This window comes from Suricata suricatta, chromosome 4, assembly GCF_006229205.1.
Source record: "Suricata suricatta isolate VVHF042 chromosome 4, meerkat_22Aug2017_6uvM2_HiC, whole genome shotgun sequence".
In the NCBI taxonomy this organism is placed as follows: domain Eukaryota; kingdom Metazoa; phylum Chordata; class Mammalia; order Carnivora; family Herpestidae; genus Suricata; species Suricata suricatta.
The window spans coordinates 70,669,839-70,690,018 of NC_043703.1; the positions used below are offsets into that span (position 1 = coordinate 70,669,839).

The window sequence follows — 20,180 nt, forward strand, 5'->3', positions numbered from 1 at the left end:
TTGACTTTTTTCATTAATAATATCCACCAAAAAATTACCACTATTTACTTTGCGTGCCAGGAACCCAAGCGGAATGAAATACCAAATCAAGTAGAGAGTCACATGAGCTCACCTTGACCTCCAGAAAGTGAGTGTGCCATTGGTGACAATTTGCCCTAGTTGATGGTCCAGGTGTGGAAACCTTAAAAAGCGAAAGAGAGATGAACACTTAGAGACACAGATTTAGAAGAGCATAACCCAGTTACTTCATTGTAATACTGCTCCTCCCTGAAAAATAAGGTTAGCTCGGGACAGCTTGAATCTATGCAGTAAATGTACCACAAACGAACTTTTCATAAGTGGAGGTGTTTCATGAACTTACCACTTTTCCATCAGCTGTGTCTGGGATTTTAGAGATACTTAATCTTATTTTCAGATTAATCCTCAATGAATTATATTACTTCAATTTTCCTTCTATCTTAATCCCTCAAGTAGTTAATGATCTAAAAGCTGATTCTTAAGTATACCATTTAAATGAAGTATCTTACGGCTAAAGACTTGGCTTTTGTCCGGGGAAGAATACCTCTGATCCGTGAATAATTATGTCTATTTGGTAGTTCCTGATTTTCTTAAATGGCACCAAATGTATGCTTTTTTATTCTTCTTTCGTTCTTATTCAGAAAAAAATAAAGAACTAAAGGAACTATGAATCCCACAATATTAACAATATTAATATTAATTGAATCTGTAATAAAACTGTATTTTTAAAAAACATCAAAAATTAATTTTCTCTCTGAATTGTCCAGCAAGATTAGTTTTAGGTGGTAGAAAAAACTACGAATTTTCCTCCCAGATGCTACTGAGTAGATGCCACAGAATGCCTGCCGTTATTAGGTTGAGTCATATAAAATTGGGGATATCCACCACCGTTTACCTCAAAAATAACAACTGCATCATTTTTTCAAGTCAAAAAGAAATGACAGGACTGGAAAACAACTAAGTCTTCAAAACTATCTACTGCTCCGCACCATCATTTTCCTAAGCAGTATCAACGGTTTGGGTATTAACTGTTTCCGTTCCAACTTAACATCTTCGTGGCACCTGAGGGATAACAAACTGACTGCCTCCAGCATTTGGAAGGGCCTGAGTGACCCTCCTCAATTCTCTCTTCCAACTCAGTCTATTTACTGCCAACTCCCTCTCGGCTTCCTGTTGCAACATTAGGAGTCTTTTCCAAGAGTGTGTGGCAGAGAGAACAGCTGAGGGCTGGAAGGCAAAGGGTGACAGTAAGAATCTCTACAATCTCTAAAAAGGGAAGGCCAAAGGGAAAGCGTGTTAGAGTAAGTGAGGAGCAAGAGGCGGGGAGGAAAGCAGAAGGGCTGCCCTAACATGGCAGCGAGCATCACATCACATTGAGGTCCAAGTCCGGATGGAATGCAGGAGACGCTCACTCCTGTCTAATATAGTCAGTAGCCCGTCTATCTTAGGAGCTGCCACCACCACTCCCATCACTGCTACGAACACCAGCACCAGTGCACCACCACCACAACCACCCCAACACTAGGAATGGGATGTAGGGCACCCACAACACTATTGGAACTAAAACCCAACAGAATAGAGTCCATGTGAATACCCTAGATACAAAAAGTTTCCTGTTCATATGATGTGTTTTCTCCTGAGATGGAACAGAAACAGTTTAACTGATTTTCCCTCCTAAAGGGAGACCTATTAATGAGCAGCCTACCATAAACTGCTTTGTTTTGTTTTGTTGCATGAACAAGCAGCCAGTTGCAAAATACACTTTGTGATCTCTCCTTAGTACCGTTTATCTATTTCACATTCCCTATCTTTGAAAATTAATTATCTGAAGAAAAGATGTAAGGTCACAATGAGCATTCCTGGGGCGCCTAAGGGGCTGAGTTGATTAAGCATCTGATTCTTGACTTCAGTTCAGGTCATGATCTCAGAGCCATGAGATCGAGCCCCATATTGGACTCTGCACTGTCAGCACAGAGCCTGCTTGGGGTTCTCTCTCTCCTTCTCTCTCTGCTCCCCCCCCCCCAAATAAGTAAATAAACAAACAAACGTATTTTTTGAAAATCAGCATTCTTACTACAGAGTCCCAGCTGACATGCTAGGTGGAGCCTATTGTTTTGTTCATATCCAGTCAGAATTCAAAACACCTAAGACCAGAAGAGGAAAATGCATGGAGAGTAAATCCTACATTCAGAGGCACTCTTCACTGTTCTAGCACCGACTTTCCCTTTAAAACAGAGATATTACAATCTAATGTGGACCACTATGTTGAAGCATATGTTCAAATGTGTTAATCATGGCAACGGCTAAATGACAGCACCAATAACAACAGAGAAAGGAAATCATTATTATGATAATAGGCATGGCTACAGATAAAGATCTACTGCGAATGTAACCGCCCGGAACTAACAGATCCGCTGGAATTGCACCGCCCATTATGAAAGAGGCTTAGAAAATGACATCACGTTACTAAAGTGACCCAACAGGAGTGTGAGCATAGTCCAGAGAGCTAGCTAAGATATGTGAAGATGATGCGCACATATGGGGAAGCTACCAGGAGATAACTAAGCAAAACCACTCTGTGAAGAGCTGGAGGCTGCCTAAGAACCAATGGTCAACCTCACAGAGGAGCCCTCGGCCACTGGCAATTACTACTGAGATCAGAGCAAGGTCTGCAGAGCATCACCAGGCGGCACAACCGGGAAGCTGACACAAAAGACGAGGGGAGCAGGTGTTACCTAATGCCTTAGAGTCCTATGTAGAAAGGACTCTATATTCAACTCAATACCAAAAAAAAAAAAAAAATTCAATTGAAAAACAGGCAGAAGACACAAATAGACGTTTTTCCAAAGAAGACATGCAAATGGCCAACAGACACATAACAGGATGCTTAACAACACTAATCATCAGGGAAATGCAACTCAAAGCCATGGTGAGATATCACCCAACACCTAGCAGAATGGCTAAAACAAAAAACACAAGAAACAAGTGTTGGCAAGGACGCAGAGAAAAATGAGCCCTCGTGCACTGTTGGTGGGAATGCAAACTGGTACAGCCACTGCAGAAACAGTATCAAAGTTCCCTAAAAAACTTTAAAAATCATTACCATATGATCTAGTAACTCTGCTACTGGGTATTTACCCAAAGAAAATGGGAACACTAATTTGAAAAGATATGTGCATTCCTATGTTAACTGCAGCAGTATTTACAATGGCCAAGATATTCAAGCAACCCAGGGTCCATCGATAGATGAATGAGGAAAGAAAATGTGGTAAGTATACATATGTACACACACACACACACACACACACACACACACACACACACACATATATATGGGGGAATATTACTTAGCCATAAAAAAGGAATAAATGTTGCCATTTGCAACAACATGGGTGGAACTAGAGGGTATAATGTTAAGTGAAATGAGTCAATCAGAGAAAGAAATACCATATGATTTCACTCATATATGGAATTTAAGAAACATATGAGCAAAAAAAAAGAGACAAAAAAAGACTCTTAAATACAGAGAACTGGTGGTTGCCAGAGGGTAGGTAATGCGGGGCGGGGGGGGGACACATGAAGGGGATGAATAATACATTCATTTTTGGGCACCTGGGTGGCTAAGTCAGTTCAGCTTCCAAGTCTTGATTTCAGCTCAGGTCATGATCTCACGGTCATGAGATTGAGCTCCACCATGGGTTCCACACCTGGTGAGGAGTCTAATTAAGATTCTCTCTCCCCCTCTCCCCTGCTCATGCTCTCTTGTAGGCTGTCAAAAAAAATTTTAAAGGGTACATTCATCTTGATGAGCACTGAGAAATGTATAGAATTATTGAATCATTATATTGTACACCTGAAACTAATATAACACTATATGCTGATTATACATGAATAAAACCTTTTAAAGAGAGAGTGAATGCTAAATTTACTTAGAATGGTAGGTAAAATTAATAATTTTTTTTGAATTCGTATAAAAGGACAAGATGAACAGAAAAGTTGCAAACAACCATATCTTCCCACACAGAACAATTCATTTTTAGCGTGAGCAAAGAACACAAAACCCTGGAACATAATTTTCAAAGTAAGAACGTACATCATTTGGATCTTGACTTCTGAGGTACAGACAATATTTTTAAACAACAGGACATAAAGCGGAGGAGCTGGTGTGCTTATCTATTAGCAGACAGATGCTTATAAATTTGGTTTGAGTCAGAACAGTATTCTTGGAAAAACCAATTGTGTTCAATTTATAACTGACACAACCAAGTATTTATTACAGGGAGGTGCACAATGGAATGCTACATGGCAATGAGAAGGTTTGAACAAAACCACATCCAACACTAAGGAGGAACACATGAAATGGCATGGACAGTAACTGAAGGTACACCATATTCAAAGTACAAAAACAATCACAACAAATTGGCTGGGAAAGTGAACTCTGCACACTCGTGTGCAAAACAGGAACAGGTGGTTAGACAGTAACCACTGAGGGAATCTGTTACACGCAGGAATTCCTGGACACCTCCTGGACACTTACCCTTGAATTTCAAGCATTCTTTTTTTCGGAAAGCTTTCCCTGGGTACTCCAGAGCACAGCCGCATTGAGGAACCAGTGTTGGGGCAAGAAATGGAAACTACCAGAGAAGCAGTCTCTCAATTCAAGAGTCTGGGCTGGACCATCAGACATGTTATGTGCACCTGTTCATTTAATCTTCACAGCAACTCTCTAAATTTCAGTATCCCAGTTTTGCAAAGAGGTGACTGAGGGGCAGGTCTGAAAAATCAAGTGACCAACCCAAGATCTTAAAGTAACAAAGAACATATGTCACCTTGTGACTTCCGTCTTAAAGCTCTTTGGTGGTGCCCACTGCCTAATACGGGATATATTCTAAACTCCTTTGCAGGTGCCCTCCAAAAACAGCATCCCTAACTCTACCTCAACCACACCATTCCCTCAGCCACCCACTCAGATCCGTGCTCTAGCTGAACCAATTGGCTAGAAGTAAGCAATTTCCTGGGCAGCACTATGTCACGCCTCCCTGACTTTACCTTTGTACTTCATCTACATCATGTTCCAAGATGAAGCCCGGGGTGCCTGGGTGGCTCAGTCGGTTAAGCGGCCGGCTTCGGCTCAGGTCAGATCTCACGTTTGTGGGTTCGAGCCCCGCGTCAGGCTCTGTGCAGACAGCAAGCTCAGAGCCTGGAGCCTGCTTCAGATTCTGTGTCTCCCTCTCTCTCTGCCCCTCCCCCTCTCATGCTCTATCTCTCTCTGTACCCAAAATAAATAAAACATTAAAAAAAAATTAAAAAAAAAAAAAGATGAAGCCCAACCTTCACCTCTTTATGAAGCCCCTCCTGACCACCACCGGCCCCAACCCAAGTAGAACCAACTATTTCCCTCGATATGCCCTGTAGCAGTGAGAACAATAAAGTAAGACTTTACTTCTCTCCAATATTACATGTATGCTCATGGATATGAGCTATATAACTTTTCGAGAATAGGTATCAGTAAATGTTTTAGGAATAGATACAGTGTTAGAGCCAAAACCAGGATTTGAACCTGGATCCAACTCAAAGCTGGTACACCACACTGTCTCTCTTGAATTTGGTTTTATAAATATAACTCCAAAGCATCAATATAGCAGCCACTTAGCCAAGTGTTTCTATTAGACACTTGAAAAATGGCTAGTCGAAACTGGAATGTGCTGTAAGTTTAAAATACACACTTGACTTTAAAGATTCAGTATGACAAAAAGAATACAAAATATTTCAACATGTTAAATTGATAATATTTTGAGTATATCTGGTTAAACAAAATGTGTTAATTTCATGTGTTCCGTTTTGTCTTTTTAACGTGGCTACTAGAAAAGGTAAAATATATATGTAGCTCACATTACATTTCCACTGAACAGTGCTATGCTATGAAGTGCCTTTCTTTTCCTTACTAATAAATCTGTTAAGAGGATGCCAACTTTTCCTAGTGATTACAGAGCAGACATCCAAGACCACACTGCAGAGTCATGTAGACTGGCCCTGCTGGACATGAAGAGTTTGCTCCTACATTAAAAGCTCACAGAATGTTGCTCTCAGAGTTCTATCAACTCATTGGAGTCGCCGCCGCCATCAACTGTTGGTTCTCCACATGTAACTCCTAACATTTGTAATTCTCCAATATGACTATCTTATGAATTCTGAGGCAGAGGCCAGCAGAGAAAAGCAGAGCCAAGACTAGGCAGAGGCAAAATATTTGCCTCAGGCACAAATTTAAGGGGAACCCAAACACTCAGTAATCAAGATGAATAATTGTTTAACAGTTTTGTCGTCATGCAATTCACCATTTTAAAGGGCACAATCCAGTAGTTTCCATATATTCAGTAAGTTGTTTAACAATTGCCACTATCAAATTCTAGGACATTTTCATTAGCCGGAGAGAAACCCCATCCCATTAGTAGATAGTTGGATACACCACCCTCCTTATGCCCACCCCTCACAACCACTATTTTCCATATAAATTTGCCCATGATGGATATTTGATACAAATGGAATCACACAATATGTAGCCTTTTGTGTCTGTCTTCTGTCAGTGAAAATATTTTCAAAGTTCACCCATGTTGTACCACTTATCAGTATTCCACTATTTTTTATGTATGAATAATATTCTATTATATGAATATGTCATGTTTGTGTATCAGTTCATCAGTTAATGGGTACTGGAATTGTTTCCAGTTGGGGATATTAGGTACACATTGATGTACATGTTTCTATGTGGATATAAATTTTCAATTCTCTTGGGTATATACTTAGGAATGGAATTGCTAGGTAATATTGTAGCGCTCTGTCTATAATGTAACTAGCAACTGTTTTCCAAAGTGGCTGCACCATTTCACAGTCCTCAGCAGCGGATATGTTTCCATATCTTTACCAACACTTCTTGGTATTTGTATTTTTTGCTAGCCACATTAGCGAGTGTATGGTGATATCTCATTGTGCTTTCATTTTCTATCTTCCTAAACCCATGATGTTGACCACCTTTTCATACGTCTATTAGCCACTAGTATGACTTCTTTGGAGAAATGTCACCTCAAGTCCTTTGCTCAATTTTTTAGTTGTCTTTCTATTGTCAAGTTGTAAACATTCTTTATATATTACAGATACAAGTTCCTTATTAGGTGCCTGTTTTGCAAACATTTTCTCACATTCAATGAATTGTCTTTTCTTTCTTGATGATATTCTCTGAAGCACAAAAGGTTTTAATTTTTATGAAGCCCAACTTACATATTTTTTCTTTTGTCACTTGTGCTTTTGATGTTGGACCCAAGAAGCCATTTATTGCCTAATCCAAGATCCTGAATATTTACTCCTATTTTCTTCTAGGAGTTTTTGTGGGTCTGTTTTAGCTCTGGCATTTAGGTCAATGATTCATTTCAGGTTAACTTTTGTATGTAGTGTAAAGTAGGGTCCAACTCCATTCTTTTGCATGTGGATATCTACTTATTCCAGCACCATTTGTTAAAAAGACTACTCTTTTTCCACTAAATTGTCTTGACACCCTTGTTGAAAAATCAATGATCAATGGAAAGACTTATTTCTGGACTCTCAGTTTTATACCACTGATTTATAAAACTATATTAATGCCAGTACCACACTACCTTTATCACTGTCACTTTGTAGTAACTCTTGAAAACAGAAAATGCAAGTCCTTGAACTTTGTTCTGTTTTTCAGGATTGTTCTGGCTCTTCTGAGTCTCTTACATTTCCACATAAATTTCAGGATCAGTTCATCAATTTCTGCCCAAAAGGCAACTGGGATTTTTGACATGAACTGAACTGAAGCTATAGATTAATTTTGGGAGCACCATTGTCTTCCAGTCCATGAGGAGGGGATGTCTTTCTGCTTATTTATGTTATCTTTTATTTCTTTCAGTGATGTTTTGTAGTTTTGAGTGTACAAGTTTTGAATATCTTTGTTAAATTTATCCCTAAGTATTTTATTTTTGTTACTACTGTAAATGGAATTTTATTTCCTTTACAGATTGTTCACTGCAAGCATATAAAACTGATTTTTATTTATTGATCTTAGATGCTGCAACCTTGCTGAACTTACTAGCTCTGTCTGTGTATGTGTAGTCCTTAGGGTTTTCTATGTGTAAAATCATATCATCCTCTCAATGACAGAGAACAAACTGAGGGTTTATGGAGGGAGCAGGGTGGGAGATGGGCTAGGTGGGTGATGGGTATTAAGGAGGGCATTTATTCTGATGAGCTCTGGATGTTGAATGTAAGGGCTGAATCACTGAATTCTATTCTTGAAACCATTATTGCACTGTAAGTTAAACAACTAAATTTAAATAAAAAATAAATATAGTTTTTTAAAAATCATGTCATCTGCAAACCAAGATAGTTTTACCTGTTTCTAATCGAATTGCCTTTGACTTCTCTTCCTTGCTTAACTGCCTTGGCTAGAACCTCTGATACAATATTGAATAAATGAGAAAAAGTGAGAGGTGCCTGGGTGGCCCAACCGGTTGAGCATCCAACTCTTGATTTTGGCTCAGATTGTGATGCCAGAGTTGTGGGATCAAGTCCTGTGTTGGGCTCTGCACTGAGCATGGAGCCTGCTTAGGAGTATCTCTCTCTCCTTGGGTCCCTCCCCTGATAACACTCTCCTCTCTCCCTAAAATTTAAAAGAAAAAAAGGGAAAAAATGAGGCATCCTCATCTTGTTCCTTACCTTATGGAGAATGCATTCCGTCTTTCACCATTCAATATTATGTGGGTTATGGGATTTTGGTAAATGGCCTTCATCAACTCAAGAAAGTTTCCCTCTATTCCCAGTTTTGTGAGTGCTTTAATCATGAAGTGCTTTTAGAATTTGTTAGATGCTGCTATGCCTACTGAGAGGATTATGAAGTTTTTGTATTTATTCTATTAATAAGGTATATTGCAGTGATTTTCATATAAGCCAATCTTGCATTCCTCAGATAAATCCTGCTTGGTCACAGCATATGAACCTTTCTATATGTTGTTGGCTTCAGTTTGCTAGTATTTTGTTACAGATTTTTGCATCTATATTCATAAGAAATATCAGCTTACACAGTTGACCTTTCAACGACATGGGTTTGCACTGCGTGCACCCTTACATACAATTTTTTCAATAAATATAGAGTACAGTACTGTAAAAGTATTTTCATTATGATTTTCTTAATAACATTTTCTTTTCTCTAGCTTATTTTATTGTATATAATGCGTATAAATAATAAATATACAAAATATGTGGTAGTTCTGATCAGTAAGGCTTCTAGTTAATGGTAGACCATTAGTTAACTTTTTGGGGAGTCAAGTAATGTGTGGATTTTCAACTGCATGGGGGATGGAGGCCCTTCACCCCGCCCTGTTCCAGGGCAGCTGCACTTGTGATCTTCGTCTAGTTTTGGTATCAAAGCAATACTGGCCTCAAACAATGAGTTGGGAAATGGTCCACCCTTTTCCATTTTATGTAGGAGAATGTGCTATACTATTAAGTCTTCTTCAAATATTTGGTAGAATTTACCAGTGGAGCCACATAAGCCTGGGCTTTGCCTTGTGAGGATTTTTTTTCATGACTAATTAAATCTCTTCACTTATAATAGGTCACTTCAAAGTCTCAATTTCTTCTCGGGTGTCCTCCTAGGGATTTGCCCACTTGACTTAGGTTATAATTCATTGACAAAAAGTATTCATAATATGATTTTTTTATTTCTCCTAGGTGCAAAGTGATGCTCCTTATTTTACTCCTGATTTCAATAATTGAGTCTTGTCTCTCTTTCTGTTGGTCAGCCAGCCAATGGTTTGTCAATTTTGTTGATTTTTTTCCCAAGGGAATCATTTTTGGTTTCACTGACTTCCCCTACTGTTCTCTATTCTCTATTTTATTTACCTCTGCTCTCTCTCTATTATTTCCTTCCTTCCACTTGTTTTGGGTTTCATGTGCTCTTTTTCGACCTCTTTACGACAAAAGGTTAAGTTACTGACTTGTGATCTCTCCTTTTTCACTTTTCCTCCCCAGTTTTATTGGGATACAACTGTCCTAGTACTGTGTAAGTTTAAAATGCACAATGTAATTACTTACTTAAATTACATATACTGTGAATTGATGATCACAGTAAGTTTAGTTAACGTCCATCATCTCATATAGATTTTTTTTTAAGTTTTCTTTCCTTATGATAAACCCTTAGGATTCATTCTAACAACTTTCATATATACCATACTGCATTGTTAACTACAGTCATCATATGGTACGTTACATTCACAATACTTATTTGTAACTGGAAGTCTGTACATTTTGTATATTTTTACCACCTTCATCTAATTCCCCCACCCTTCACCACCACTCCATTTCTAAAAACCACAAATCTAATCTCTTTTTCTATGAGTTTGGATTTTTTTTTTTAGGTTCCACAGATAAGTGAAATCATACAGTATCTGTCTTTCTCTCTCTGACTTATTTCACACAGCATAACGCCCTCGGGTCCATCCATGTTGTTGCAAATGGCAGAATGTCATTTCCATGGCTTAATAACATTCCTGTGTGTATATCACAATTTCTTTATCCATTTATTCTGACGAATGGGCGTTTAGGTTGTTTCCATGTCCTAGATATTGCATGCGATGCTGCTACGAACACGGGGGTGCAAGTGTATCTCTTCAAGACAGTGTTTTCATTTTCTGTGGAATTCTTTCCTATGCATATGTTCCCAGAAGTGGACCTGCCAGATCACATAGTAGTTCTATTTTTAATTTTAGGGGGAACCTCAATGCTGTTTTCCATAGTGACTGCACCAATTTACCTTCCTACCAACAGTGCACATGCGTTCCCTTTTCTCCACATTCTAGCATTCAGCCTTTTTTTTTAATGCAGCCATTCCAATAGGCCTCAGTGATACCTCATTGTGGCTCTGCTTTGCTAATGATTTCATGCGTCTGTTGGCCATGCATGTATCTTCTTTGGAAAAATGTTTATTCAGGCCCTTCACCCACTTTCAAAATTGGATTATTTGCCTTTTATATTGAATTGTATAAGTTCTTTATATATTTTGCACATTAACCCCTTCTCAGATATATGGTTTGTAAATATTTTTCCACTTCCATACGTTGTCTTTTCTTTTGTTGACTCTTTAATTAATATAGGCATTAATAGCTATAAATTTCCCCCTATGCACCGATTTAGTGGCATCCCTTAAGTTTTAGCATGTTATATTTCTGTTTTCATTCACCCAGAAGCATGTTCTAATTTCCCTTCTGATTTCTTCTTTGACCCACTGGCTATTTAGGAGCGTGTTAATTTCCACATTTTGTGAATTTCTGGATTTCCTTCTACTATTGATTTCTAATATCATTCCACTGTGATCAGTGTTTGATTTATATGATTTCAGTAGTCTTAAATTCATTAAGACTTGTTCTGTGGCCTAATATGGTCTATTCTGAAGAATTTCTATATGCATTGAAGAACGATGTGTATTCTGCTATGGTTAAGTGCAGTGTTCTTTGGATGTCTGTTAGCTCTAGTTTACTTATAATGTTCAAATCTATTTCCTTATTGAACTTCTGCCTGGTTTCAATCCATTATTAAAAATAGGATATTAAAATCTCCAATTGTTATTCTTAAATCTTCTATTTCTCCCTTCAATTCTGTTCATTTTTGCTTCATGTATTTTGGGATCTGTTGTTATTTGCACATGTTTGTAATTGTAATGTCTTCCTGATAGGCTGATCTTTCTCTCAATATGTAATGACTTTCTTTACCCTTGTAATAGTACTTTAAAGTCAATTTCTCCAGTATCAGGACAGCCACTCTGGCTCTCCTTTGGTTTTTTTGCACGGTATAACTTTTAAGTTTATTTGTTTATTTTGAGAGAGAGTGTGTGTGCGCAAGTAGCACATGGGGCAGAGAGAGTCTGAAGCAGGCTCCACACTATCAGCATGGAGCCCGACGTGGGCTCAAAGTCACAAATCTGGAGATCATAATTTGAGCCAAAGTTGGACACTTAACTGACTAAGCCACTCAGGCATCCTTCCTGGTATATCTTTTATCCTTTTACTTTCAAACTATTTGTGTTTAAATACAATGTGGGTCTGTTGTAAAGAGAATATAGTTAGGTCATGCTTATTCATTCTGCCCATCTCTGCCTTTTATTGGAGTGTTTAGTCCATTTACACTTAACATCATTACTGGTAAAATTTACATCTTCCATTTTATTGTTTTGAATATACCTTATGCCTTTTTGTTCCTCTATTCCTCCATTACTGCTTTATGTTAAATATTTTAGCATACTATTTTAATTCCCTTGTTTCTTTTATTATATATTTTTTAGTTATTTTCTTAGTGGGGTACACCATCTTTTACATTTACCTACGGAGTTACCTTTACTGATCCTTTTTTTTTCTTCTATGGATTTGGATTGTTGTCTAGCTTCTTTTTGTTACTACTAGAAAGAGTCCCTTTAATATTTTTTGTAGGACAGATCTGCTGTCTGGCTTCTCTGAGATGTCTTAATTTTTTTTTGAAGGATATTTTTTCTACATATACAATTCTTGATTTTTCTTTCTTTCAGCACTTTAAATGTGTCAGCTTACTACTTCTGGCGTCCATGATTGCAGAGGAAAAGCTAGCTGTTAACCTTATTGAGGATCCCTTGAACACAATGATTCACTTCTCTCTTGCTACTTTTTTGTTTTTTGGTTGTTGATAGCTTGACTGAGTGTACATATCCGTGTTTTTCCTACTTGGAATGTACTGACATTCCTGGGTACGCAGAATGATTTTTAAATAAAATTTGGCAAATTCTGGGCCATTGTTTCTTCAAGTATTCTTTCTGTCTCTTTCTCTCTCCTGCTTCTGGAACTTCCATTATGGGGGGGGGGGGGAACCTGTATAATTTCAATTGATTTACTTCCAAGTTCACTAATTTTTAGTTCTGCAAATTTAAATCTGTTGTTGAGCCCATCTAGTCACTTTTTTTCATTTTAGTCATTGCACTTTTCAACTCTAGGCTTTCTATTTTGTTCTTTATCATCTTTCTCCCTTCACTGACATTCTCTATTTGGGTAAGACAACATTTTCACACTTTCTTTTAATTCTTTAAATATGAATTCCTTTAATTCTTTAAACCCATTTATATCACAGGTTTAAAATGTTTGTCTACTAAGTCCAATATCTGGACTCTCTGGGACACTTCTGGATTTTTCCCTGTCTTTTTACCTCTTTCTTTGGGTGTGCTGTGTGTTGAAAACTGGATTTTCAATAATATGGCAACACTAAAACTCAGATTTCACTCTCCATCAAAAGTTTATTGTTGTTGTTGATTGTTGTTATTGTTGATACTAATGCTGTTTATCCATTTCCAAGACTAATTTCTATAAAGTCTGTTTTATCAGATGAAGCTACTTAAGTCTTTGCTTAGTTGGCTTTAGTGGTGAGCTAATGACAAAACAGAAATTCCCTAGGGCACCTGGTGGCTCAGTCAGCTAAACATCTGACTCTTAATTTCAGCTCACACATCACAGCATCACACATCATTCGTGAGTTCGAGCCCCACATCAGGCTCTGTGCAGACAGCGTGGAGCCTACTTGGAATTCTCTCTCTCCTCCCCCCTGCACCACCCCCCCTCTCAAAATAAATAATAGCATTTTTTAAACCAGAAATTTCCTTAAATGCTTTGAACTCATATGACACACAGCCTTTGCTGAGGAGTTGTGTATGCATATTCACACATTCTTTCTATGCTCTGAGGGGCAGTTTACAACTCTCCCTTAGCCTTTTCCTCCTGCTTATACAGAGACTCAGCGGCTGCCGGGGTAACAGATTAGGGCTTTGTCATGTCCTCAGCATACATATAAATCTGCACATGTACAGTGGCCTTCTAGATTCCAAAACATATGTCAAAGCTTTCACATCCCACAGATACCTCCGATCCCAGTTATTCTTTTTAAGGTTTTGGGGGCAATCTCTTATCAGCTTCAGCTTGGTGCAGTCACCTCAGGCACCTGCGATGTTAAACAATTGCTGCTGATTGTCTTTAACAAACGCCCTGAGGCTGTTCACACTAAATGAGTTCTGAATCAGGTGAAATAAAAAACACTGAGGCACCATGTGGTTCAGTCAGTTAAGTATCTGACTCAATTTCTGCTCAGGTCAGGATCTCACCATTTCAGAGATCAAGCCCTGCATCAGGCTCTGTGCTGACAGCTCAGAGACTGCTTGGGATTTTCTCTCTCTCTAGCCCTCCCCTGCTAGCGCTGTCTGTCTGTCTGTCTCTCTCTCTCTCAAAATAAGTTAACTTAAAAAAAAAAAAAAAACAAGCCCTGGGGCTAGAGCTTTCCAGCATTTGCCAGACAGGTCATATGGTGACAATTATCTGAGAGCGGGGCTTTTGAAGGGCTCAGAACTTATTCATTTCCCTCGTGCAGCTTTTAATTTTCAAGGCTACTGTACTAGGCGTTCACTGTTCTGAAATTCAGGGTTTTTTCTTGAATAAATGCTCCTTGAATTGTTGCAACTCTCTGATTCAATTTCAGAGTTCTAAAATAGTTTATTGCGACAATATTTGCCTCCAGGAAATTTTGTTCTCACTGCGGTTTTGGAGGAGAAGATTTACAGAAAGTCCTTACTCTAACATTCCAGATGTGGCTCCAAGATAAAGATTTTTTTAATAAGAATACATGATGAATAAAATATCAAAATGTTAAAACACGATCTGTAACAGTGCTATGCCACTTCATGCTGGAGGCTGACACCAAAGGAAAAATCAATATACTTTTTTAATTTGGTATTTTGCTCATCGTGACTGTTTTGCACTAACTTTTATTTTTAGATCAGATCAATTAAAATGTCATTTATTTCCATTGCTCAGTTTTTGATACCTCTTTAAATTGTGCACCCGAGACACGTGTCTGACTGGCCTCTCTCTAGTCCCGGCCCTGGAGAAAGGTGATCTTCCAACATCTCTGCTTTAAAAAAAATCTCCAAACTGAGATATTAGCTCCAATTCACTTTTATATTCCATTACAATATCTTGGGTTGTTGTCAAAATGATAATCCAAAAATCTAGCAGGAAAATTTTAGTGCGAAGTTTAGGAGCAGAGGACAAAGTAGTTATATTAAACTAACTTTCTCAGTATTCTAGTAGAGTTGAATTAGCTCACTCAGCACAAAGCGCATTAGGAATTGCCAGCTAAACTAAAACAATAAGGATTTTTGTAAAGAAATACTTGTTAGGGTCTGTAGAATTTAAATGTAATGTTTGACATGTCTAAGATACAATTTCTTAAGATATTATGCAACACTAACTGGAAATGCATCAGGCTTACAAATATCAATTCCAACCAATTTTTTTGAGACAGAGAGAGAGCGAGAGAGAGCGAGAGAGAGAGCAAGAGAGAGCGAGAGAGAGCTTGCACATGAGCGAGAAAGGAGCAGAGGGAGAGGGAGAGAAGCTCCAAACCCAGCAGGGAGCCCAACACGGCACTCAATCCCATAAACCTGTGAGATCATGACCTGAGCTGAAATCAAGAGTTGGACACTTAACGGAGCCACCCAGATGCCCCCCAAAATCTTCCTTTTACATGATTTTAGTTCTTGAGATGGCATCCTCAAAAAATAAACTAACAGAAATCTAAGAATTAGGGACAAAAGCTGTGTTTGGCTTAATCTGTGGCATTTCCAACCTGAGTATACAATTATTTGTATGTATGTCTTGCGAAATAATTCTGAGTGAGCAATTTCAAACAGCTCAGTTCAAAGATAATTAATTGTGGATGATTTGAGATTACTTTCTCCTCTACCAGCATCTAGCAGAGATCGTGTTCGTTCATATTAGGTTTTTAGATTAGTACTTTGCAGTAACAGTCTGAAGTGTGGAAATTTAACTTCCCTATTAAGTGCTCATTATTTGCTTCTGCTGTTTTATTGTCATTTCTCGTAATCCATGGCTCTATACTCTGTGCTTTTTCCACTGTGCTTTTGGAAAGCATTTAAAATCACACTATCAAGATTAGCCTGTTTCTGGACAAAATTATTTCCCTTATTACAGTCTTTATAGAAGCCTATACACCATGTTGGCTTTTCATTTCTGTGGGTGAGTCAAAGTTCCCAATGTCAGTACCGACATGTTATTAACATACACTGCCAACTTACCTTGGAGGACAGTGTGTACACACGTGTGTTCTGGTTACTAGCTATGGGACAGTCATCATCAGCCAAAGAGCAATGTCCCCTCCTCAAACCCTACCAAGCTCCACGTGCCTTTTGGTCACAGGGCTCCCTCCAGCTCAGTCTCCCCTTAGATGCTGCTCCACCTTCTCAGCACTTCCACGCTCCCTACGCAACAGCCGTGCGGCTTCCACTGTCAGCATCCTTATTTAGCACACTCTGTTCCTAGAGGACTGCAGGGAACCTAGGCAGAAATGCAAACTTCCTCCTGGCCCTTTTCCTACAACAAACCAATGGGAACCACCCATGAGGACACACAACCTTCTGTCAACTTCTGGTTCCTGAAATGGTGTAGACTGGATTCCAGGTCCCTGAAAGGCCCTCAGGTGCAACTGGTCCCAAGCCACCATGCCCCCCAGGGTCCCAGGAGAAACACCCACACCCACCCGCTACACCCTCAGGTTGCTGTAGAAGAAAGCCCAAGGGCAGGCCCAAGAAACCAGGACAGTGTGACAACAGAGATGCGCTCTGTCGTGGGGAGACCCTGGCCAGCAGCATGCGAATCCCCCAGGACACAGGCCTCCCGCTGCTCCTGCTGGGGTTGTGGGAGGTCCCAGCAGAGCTCTGGTCGGAGGGCCCTATGCGGTTCCCCCTGGGAGCAAGTTGCTCCTCCCCTTATGGCTCTTCCCATAGGGCTCATCCTTCCATATCCCTTGAGCTCCACTCAGAGAGGCCTTCCCTGACCGCCCCCCTTGACATGGCAGTCCCTTGCCCTTATTCCTATGATTTACTTTTCTCTGTAGCACTACCCGTACCTGAGATACTGAATATGTATTTAAATGTGACAATTACACTCACTGTAAGTTCCGGGGGGGGGGGGCGGAGAGACAGTTTTTGTCTGTTTTGTTCCCTGCTCTGTGTGATACCTAACCCTGAGAACAGCACCCAGCCCGTAAAGACACTCTAAAGCACTGGGCAGATGCTGTGGCAGCAAAACCAAGCTGGGCGCTAAGGGCAATAAAGGCAGACTTTGTTCAGTATATACTGCGAAAGGGGAAAGAGACTTCAGAACTGAGCTCATCTTCAGTCCAGGTGACTGGCTGTTTTAGGAGCAGAATGGGGAATAAGGAGGGGGGGCAAGCAGAGCCAAGGAAGTGGCCAGGGGGTCTGCTCTGTGTCAAGGCACCGAGGCCATCGGTGTCTGCTAACTGGCACTTGTCAGCGTCAGGCTCCCACACAGACTGGGAGACAGAGGCCCTGTCTTCCCTAATGATTACATGTCAGAGGAATGGCTTTCAGGTCTTTGAGAAAGACACTCCTTGGCTGTAGGATATACGTCCACATCTCGAAGGGGCAGAGAAAGGCTGATGATTGTAAGTTTTTCGAATACATACTTAGTGAAAGGGAAGTCAGGGCCACACAATCAGGTGTGGGCTGGGACCAAGGGCAAATCCTTCTGGCAGCCTTGGGCTTTTCCAAACAGGAACTCTGGGGCAGGGGGTGGGGAGAGCTGGGTCATTCCAGAGAGTATGCTGCTGAGAAGCCACATTAGAGTTTTTCCAGAGTGTTAGTGTATGTAGGGGAGGACAGTATGTATGTATGTATGAGGGGGCGGGGGTGCACAGGGGGAAGTGTGGTCAGGAGAGGGGCTGTGTGGGGGGGTGGGTGCTGGATGGATGGGGGATAAGGGTTGGGGGGAAAGGGGTCAAGATGTTAAGCTCTGAAGGTGTCCAAACTCAGATAGGAAGTGGAAATCAAGTCGGACCAAAAGCAAAGGGAAAATCCTCCCCTCTTCTCAACAGGTCCCTTTCAAACATTCCTGCCATGGGCACTATGGGGCTGCTAATGGGGACAGTCAACAGTTGACGTGAGTCCTTCCCGACACGTACAGGTTTCCTGCAGAATATTTTCCAGGCCTGAGTTCACTCCCTGTTTAAAATTCATATTAGAGATGGATCCTAAGGAGTTTACAAAAAAGATCTCCTAACGGAGCTGATGCTATCTGTTCCTATTAACTTTTTGGTAATGAAGCATCTTTTGGTAGTTAATTTTTTTTTCTTCCTTCTCCCTTGGCAGCCCGCCTCTGAGATGTGGAAGAGCTTTAACCCACTTTTCTCCCCCCCCCATCCCCACCCCCGCTTTTCTCCACCTCCAACTCACACCCGGGGCCAAAAAAGCCCTGTTTGTGCGAAGTCACAAGGCAAAGAGTCGCCTCTCCAGGTAACCGCCTGATTTCAGTAGCCCCACACCGCTCCAGGTTACAGCACTTGGCACTGTTCCAGCAGGTCAACTACAACCCTGCCAGATTTGGGGTTTTGTCTTTTCACAAGACTATAGATGTTAAAATAAGAAAAGGCATTTTTATAAGTTAACATTCAAACATAATTGAGAGCCTGAGCAAACTGAGAGTTTGCAGAGCATTACATTTACATAATGGAAGCAGGGGGGTGCAGGAATATCCACCTCGGTTAAAAAGAATCCAAAATGCAAATAGAAAATCAGGTACGACCAGGACGTGGCTAGTGGCCTTCCCAGGGGCTTGGAAGAAGCTTGAGTGAGGGGCCCTGAAGCTTAAGATTCATTAGCTTCCCAGTCAATCCACCTCTGCTGGGAGAAATAAAAGACTAGAGCGGTTTAGACCGCAGCATTAAAATCTCTAGAAAACCGCTAAGCATAACAGCGTCCTATTACCTCAATCCTCTAGATGCTATTCTTATCTCTCTTTCACAAACCTCCATCCCTGTCGTTCCCTCTAATTTGGCAGCAGCGATTCATTATAAAAAGTACATGTGCTGGGCTGGGGTGGGGCGTCCTTCCCCTATTTGGGCCCCAACAATCTAGTATTGTGTCAATTATGTAATAGCCAAAACAGGGAGTTGAACAGAGCACAGAAAGCATAGCCGTGACTCTCACATAAGCCTTCATAAACCATCCGTAAGCTCCGAATGTCTGGAATTACATAAGGTGGACAGGAAACACGGATTCATCAGAGGGTCTCTTTCCCACCTTAAAAACAAAAAAGAGCTTTTCTGCACCTAATTTACATCTTTAAGAAGACCTGATTGCCATTTCATGGACCCATAAGGAATACCCTGACACCACTACCGAACTCCCCTGTTACTCTGCACAAAGAAATGTGCCCCTTCGGACTCCTCCACATGTTTCACAGGGAACTACGGGTCCCTGAAAAACAACACAATTTCTGCAGGGTAAAAAAAAAAAAAAGAACTGAGGAAGAGCCCTGGATACAAGACACAAGTGTACATGTTTTATTCTTCTTTCTCTCCAGATTTGTAACCACTTTTTTTTTTTTTTACCTACCTCTAGCCACTGTAGCCACATATTGGGCTACAAAGTGACAAATTAAAAGAAACGGTGCTACCCCATGGGTCAGAATCACTGAAAGAGCTTTTACCCTTACATGTGCCTCAACATCACCCAAGTCATAAGCTATAAATTGAAAACACAAAGGAATCCTGGGGTGGGGGCACAAGAGGGGTCCCCAGACATCAGGATTTCTGATGCTTTCTACTTTGGTCGTCGTCTTACCTGAAAAAAATAACCACGTATACAAGTAGAGGGGGAATCTTTAATCGCGGATAGCTCACAATTACTGTTTCCATCAGCTATAAAAATAAAATCATTCAATAGTCTGAAAGCCATAAAGGATGTCTGTGGGATCTTTTTTTATGTCTATCCATAAGGAGTCAATATTTTCACCAAGTTTCTTAATAGCCTTTACAAAACCCATTCTATTTTTTTTTAATGTTTTGCAATTCTACCTAATGAATTCAAAGAAAGAGCCCTGTATTATCTCCAAGGGTATCTTGAGCTAATACTAGGCTTACCTTCAAATAAAGTTTTGGTTCGAAAATATACTTGACTTGTCTTCAACCTTTCTCCTCAGATGCTCCGGAAATCACTTTTATAACTTTACCAATGAGCAAATATTTTTTAAAGCACTTATATAAGGGAG

The 20,180-nt window shown here is 40.1% G+C and overlaps 1 protein-coding gene across 4 annotated transcripts in view; it reads right to left on the reverse strand.

Annotated features, from left to right (window-relative positions):
- Positions 1 to 183, reverse strand: part of MTUS2 (microtubule associated scaffold protein 2) — a 537,267-nt gene extending 537,084 nt beyond the window's left edge. For all 4 annotated transcript variants that reach the window (XM_029936897.1, XM_029936898.1, XM_029936896.1 and 1 more), the window contains exon 1: positions 113 to 183. The gene's annotated coding sequence lies outside the window, so the exon portion shown is untranslated. The remainder of the gene's footprint in view (positions 1 to 112) is intronic.
- Between the last annotated feature and the right edge of the window lie 19,997 nt (positions 184 to 20,180).